Source organism: Trifolium pratense, linkage group LG3 (assembly GCF_020283565.1).
Source record: "Trifolium pratense cultivar HEN17-A07 linkage group LG3, ARS_RC_1.1, whole genome shotgun sequence".
Lineage (NCBI taxonomy): Eukaryota > Viridiplantae > Streptophyta > Magnoliopsida > Fabales > Fabaceae > Trifolium > Trifolium pratense.
Genome location: NC_060061.1, coordinates 33,166,502 through 33,173,077, shown reverse-complemented (window position 1 = coordinate 33,173,077; position 6,576 = coordinate 33,166,502). Strand labels below are relative to the sequence as shown.

Sequence of the window (6,576 nt, the reverse complement as noted above, 5' to 3'; positions counted from 1 at the left end):
CACCAAGAAAAGTAATAAATGAAATCACTCAAATTCAAAGAAGATTTCCATGCAGTGGAGGTTTTGAGAGTAAGAAGATCAATTGAGTAAGTTGGAATAACTAGCCAGGTTAAGAAACATGGAGATGCACAATAGAACCAAATTCAATTTCACTTTTTAGGATTTGGTGCAATTGCCGAATGTCATGCATCCAAAGTGTTTGAATATTTTCCTTTGGAATCAGTAGCTTCAGCCTGCTGCTATGTGTTGTGGTCTTTGCCAATCCAAATACATCATTCTAGGATTTGTTCTCCGCACGGATGTTATTACTAGTGCGCACATACATATAAGCACTTCGTTAAAAATTTAGTGTCAAAATAAAGTTCGAATAAATATGGACAATTGGATTAATTGAAATCAGCAGATAAAAGGTTGCACATACTCAGTAGAAGAAGTGTAATAATAATGACTTATTCATCATTTCATGAATTATTTCATGGAAATTAAACTAGCTATACATGAACAAAATTATAGTATACAGTATACTAGTAGTAGTATCTCACAATGGAAACGTTCAGCATGAACAAATGCATTTCTTATTTATGCAGGTACCATGGAGTAAATTGTCTTTGTCCCTGCAATAATAGTCACATACGAGGCTGCTAAATATAAAACCAACGCATTGATCACCGGTGAACCATTCACTCTGTTTTTCACAAGCCTCATTTTGCACCACTGCTTCTTCTTAAATTTCCAGCAACAAAAATTTTAGTTCATGGTGGCTTCTAATATTCCACTTTTTTTTTTTTTTTTAGAATTACCTAAGATTCCATTTTGTTTATTAATTAAGTTTATATAATTATTCATATTTTTATTATTAATTTTCAAAAAAATTATTAAACATTTTTCAAAAAATCACATATAAATGTTGATGGTGGGTTGGGTCGAATTAATCCATTGAGTTACTCCTTTAAAAAGTGAGGTTTACTTTTGCCACTTTGCTGATTCTGGGACGCGTTCTACGAAATTACCAATATACTTCTGTCTGCTACTTAAGTAGCGGATTATATGTAGGAGGGTGTTTTTTTCTCAAAAAACTCATTTTTATAACGTCAGTTACTTAAATAAAGGATATTATAAATTTTTATAGCGTCAGTTACTTAAGTAGCAGACGTTATAAAAATGAGATTTTTGAGAAAAAAATAATCAACCAAAATTTTTATAACGTCCTCTACTTAAGTAGCGGATGTTATAAAAATGAGAAATTTTGAGGAAAAAACACTCTACCAGGATCTTTATAACGTCCACTACTGAAGCAGCGGAAGGGTAAAATGGAAAACGCGTAGGACGCGCGAGTAACCGGTAGGGTGACAAAAGTAATTATCTTAAAAAGTATGGGCTAATGGGTCGGCCCATTTGACCCGACCCATTTTAAAAACTCTATGCTTATGAGTGAGTCTGAAAAATCATGGTTTTTATTTTTGAAAACATTATTTTTTTAAAATTTATTCTTTATTTAAAATAGTGGATATCGGGAAATGGTTTTTTACAAAAAAAAAAAATAAAAAATAAAACTTCATTGACGGTATAATTAAAAACAATCTTTGAAGTTTGAACTGTAATCATATAAAAATCAAACTCTAAATTTAATGGTAGCTTTCATACATGTTTTGTATTTTCTAATAAACAAAATTATATATCAAAATACTTTTTTTTATATTCATATATAAAAATACTTTAATTGAGATAAAAATGAAAAAAGATATAAAAATATAGACTTACCAGCAATTACGAGAATAATGAAGAAGAAGCAAAAGCCAACAAATATTTTCATCTCCATTACTGGTCTTTTACTTTTGTCTCCTAAATATATTGTAACTTGTTATGTGATATTCCAATGGGGATAGGTGTTGATATTTGAAGTTGAAGAACTTAGAAGAGTATTTTAACCCTCAATCAACATGAAAAGTCACCATGAGTTGGATGTGACCCCTTAGCCAATGTTTGAATATAGTACTTCAATACCACTTTGCAACGCACATTGGTCGTAACCTTTGAGAAGCTACAACATGCAGCTTTGAATTGGACGCAAGTTTGAAGTTCCATGATGCAAATTTTAAAAGACCCTACATCATTTAGAATTTAGTAACATTCGAAAAATATTGCTAAGCCTATGTTTGGTTTGGCGGCAGATGGCAAAAAACACACGTTAAGCAAGTTTAGACGTGATTTCATCTTACTATTTTGATGTTTGGGTTTCTAGGGAAAAATTGAATCTAGGCTCCAAACTTGTGTTTAATAGAAGCAGAAATTACTAGCTTCTATGTTTGAGCAAATCGATTTTGCAAATTCAGTATCACCAAAAAGTGTATATTCCCCATTACCTACCCGTTTTAGCTGAAAACATTGTAATTAGAGAATTTTTTGTAATTAACCTCAATATAATTCAATATCATCACATTTTATTGTAATTAACCCCAATATATATTTTTATAAATTTTAAGCTAAATTATATTTTTGGTTTTTAAGTTAATTTTAAGTTTTACTTTAGTCTCTTTAATTATTATTTTTTATTTGGCCCCTTAAATTACAAACGCTAGATATATATAATTTGGTCCTTTAAATTATTTTTATTTCATTTTGGTCCCTTAAACTATGAATGTTCAATACTTTGGTCTCCAAAATTACGTTTGTAATTTAAGGAACTAAAATGAATAAAAAAAATTGAGGAACCAAAATAAAACTTAAAATTAACTTAAAAGACAAAATTGTAATTTAGCCCGATAATTTTATTTTCATATAAATAAAATTCCATTAATTAAATTAAATGACAAATTTTTTTATAAAAAAAAAAAAGAACATTATGATAGTTTCTATTTTACTTATTTTACTTTTTTGACAAATTCTTCTAGATTGCCAATTTTTTTTACTAACTACTGTATGTATAAAAAAAATTAACATAATATCGAGAGAAAAAATTACAGGATATATTATCTATGTGAAATATTTATTTAGATCCCTAATTTTTTTTAATCAGATCCCTAATATTTAATTATTATGCTAGTTTAACATTTTTTTAAGAGTATGCTTTTATTTAAATATTATATTTAACTAAGTAATTTTAGTAATTTTGTTTTATGTTTTACGAAAACACATATTAAAACCCAATTTGGTAATCATGCATCCAAAAGCAATTTTAATTCAAATCATCCAAACAACATCAAATATTGAGAATCACTTTTACATTAATATATCCAAACATAAATCATTATACTCAACTCATTTTTAACCAAAATCAATTCTGTCAAACTCAATTCTACCAAACTCAATTCTAGTCACCGCTAAACCAAACACACACTAAATCTTTGTCAAATGTTACCTTGTAGTTTTGTAGCAATTAACAGTTTAAGTAGTAGATAAAGCCTATATAACTCAAATATTTTTTGCTACATATTTGAATATTATCAATAATAACATTTAAAAGATGTTACCAATTTATATTTTGTAACATTTTTAGAATCATCGGTAACATTTAAAAAATGTTTCTAATTTATACACATTTAAAAAAGTGGATTACATACAATTTTATAACTAATTCACTACTGCCATTGCCTATTGAAAGTCTATCCAACTCAATTTTGGACAACACAACAATTCATTATTTTGCACAAGTGGTGAAATTGTCCAATTTCATTTGCTTACATGATAAAAGATATAGTACAGTCAAAATAAAAAATAAAAAATAAAAAAAGATATAGCTTTCAAAAAATATAACTGAAAATTTATTGAAGGAGATGATTCAAATCTAGAAATCCTTAAAACTTAGTTTAAAGAGCAATTTCATAGTTTCTTTCATCGTGGCCTACATTAAAATATAGGAAATGTGAGGTAAAAAAAATGTGACATGGGAGAGGGTGAGAAGTGAGAAAATTGTGTGGCTCGTTATGTTATTATTTGGTTTGGCTTGGAAGAGAAAGAGTCATCTTTAATGGAACCGGATTTCCTCCCGTGCAATGTCCACCGCAGGAGGTCCGGTGGACAATTTAACCATTCATTTTCCACATAAAATAAAATATAAAATTACAATGAAAATAAAAGGCTAAGATGTAACTGGAGAGTATAATGTACGGAAGAGAACCCTCTCTCATCTCTAATTAGGGTGAGAAAACACTACGTGAGATTTCACCTAATGATTTTTTCATAAAAAGTATACACATATAATGCGTACAAATTTTAGTGTTGGGAGGTTTAATTTTATAGGGTCAATTGTGTATATTATAGGGACCAAAAACTTATTTATCCCTAAAAATAATTGGCCCATTGGTTGTTTCGTTCTTTTGTCCGCATCATCTTAGCAAATGTGCATCTTCTCCATTTTTCTTCTCTTGTGTTTTTTTCTCTTCTTGTTGGTGGATGCAAAGTTAAAATTTTAGGGCGTTCAAAGTGCAAAGTATAAAAAAGTATATGTTCAAATTTTTAAGTTTAGGGGGTTCAATTGAACCTCTCACTACAATGTAGCTTCATCCCTATGAATGAGCTTAATTCAGTTGATAGAAACATAGTATTTTATAAAATTATAGCCACGACTTAAAAAAAAAAGTTCTCCCTAATCTTAAATAATATGTATATCATTTGGGTTGGTGCGGTAGTATTGACTTGGGTGGGAGTATGTCTGTTTGGTTCAAGGTAAATGGAGGGGAGGTGAGAGAATTTTTTCAATTAAACATGTTTGGTTCATTTATCAAAAAAAAAAAAACATGTTTAGTTCAATTTTTAGGAGGGGAGAGGAGGTGAGTCAAATCTCTGGTAAACTTAATTTTTGCTTCCCCCCAAATTGGGGGGATTTGGAGGGGAGGAGAGACAAGTTATGATATTACAATTTTAATTATTTTGACATATTTATCCTCATATTTATTTTAAAATACCAAAATTATTCTCACTTGTATTTTTTTTATGTTGCTAACTTCCTAATTTTGGATGGCTTCCTACATATATTATTTTTGTTATCTATATTCTTTTTAAGACATATTCCCATACATTTTTTCTTATAAAAATTTCCATACAGTTTTTTTTACGTCGATATTAAGATTTTGGACAAAACTTACATGTATTTTCATACATGCATTTCTTACTTTTCCACTCACAAAGAGGTGGTTATTTGTGTTTTTTCATTTTGAAAAAATAAAAGAAAATTATTTTTTAATAAAAAAAACTACCTCTTTGTGAGAGGAAAAGTAAGAAATGCATGTATGGAAATGCATGTAAGTTTTGTCCTAATTTTCATTTTTTTTTTCTTTGCTCTTTCTCATCCTTGACGTTAATACTCTTTTTTTAAATATTTTTTTCTTTTGTTTTAAACTTTATTTTGTTATATTGAGTTCCATAATACTCTTGCCTTTTCCTTTTTGTCTATTATATATGAGTCAGGATCCGTTGACACCAACTAGTTTGACACCAAATGTTACACCTCTCAATAACGTTTTAACCGATATAAATTTTATAAAATCCACCGTTGGATTGAAAGTTTACATCATATAGATCATTTGTGTAAAATTTCAGACAAATCCAAAATCATTTGATATGCTATTGAGACACATAAAGATTAACGGCATTTAAAAAAATACAAAAACCGTTAATTTTGATGTATCTCAATAACATATCAAATGATTTTGGATTTATTTGAAATTTTACACAAATGATCTATATGATGTAAACTTTCAATCCAACGGTGGATTTTATAAAATTTATATCGGTTAAAATGTTATTGAGAGGTGTAACATTTGGTGTCAAACTAGTTGGTGTCAACGGATCCTGACTCATTATATATATTAACAAATTAATTTAAATTTTTGTGTAGAATTTAATTTTATATATTATTTATTAAGTTGGATCAATCATTGAGATCAGAAAAGTTATTTTCAATAAGTAATTTGATTGTGAAGTTTTTGAGACCATTGAGTTTTTATATTTAATTATTTATAAAGCGAATAATTTTAAAACTATGAAACTCTTGTAATATTATAAGAATAAAAAAGTAATTTAGTTTTATCATCCTTTCTCTCCCCTTCCCTCGTGAACCAAACACATTTGCATAAAAAATTCCTTCGGTCCCCTCCCTTCTCATATTTTGAACCAAACATATAAATAATTAAAAGATCTCTTAAGATTTCAAACAGATTTTTTAAGATTTCAAGTTCGATTCTCTGAATAAATTGGATCAAATGATACCTTAGATGAATTTTTTAACCGATGTATTACTTGGAAAAAAAGTGGAGAGGGAGTGCACTTTTGCAAGGACAAGTTATTAATTTGACTAAAAGTTGGCTCATAGATCTGGAAAGTGATTTATTGTGATTTAATAACTAGAGATGATGGAGTAGTCTAAGCCTTAGCATCCGTGAGCCTGCCTTTGCTTCAAAAGATGAAATTCCTATTTATGTGTAGGTATGCAGTAAGTTGTGATTAGGATCCTTCAATGAAGGTTGCCATGTGTTTCCTCCGGTCCTTATTATAAGAGGAATTTTATTTTTTAGGTTCATTATAAAATTAATGTATCTATACTATAATATTGTACAGATATATTGGTTTTACAATAAA

At 28.5% G+C, this 6,576-nt stretch overlaps 1 long non-coding RNA gene across 1 annotated transcript; it reads right to left on the bottom strand.

Moving 5' to 3' along the window:
- Nucleotides 1-431: 431 nt before the first annotated feature.
- Nucleotides 432-2,027, bottom strand: LOC123916560. Its single transcript, XR_006812205.1, has 2 exons — nt 1,762-2,027; nt 432-723 (listed from the first exon to the last, which is right to left on the bottom strand). It is a non-coding gene; the product is annotated as an uncharacterized LOC123916560 (long non-coding RNA).
- Nucleotides 2,028-6,576: the final 4,549 nt, after the last annotated feature.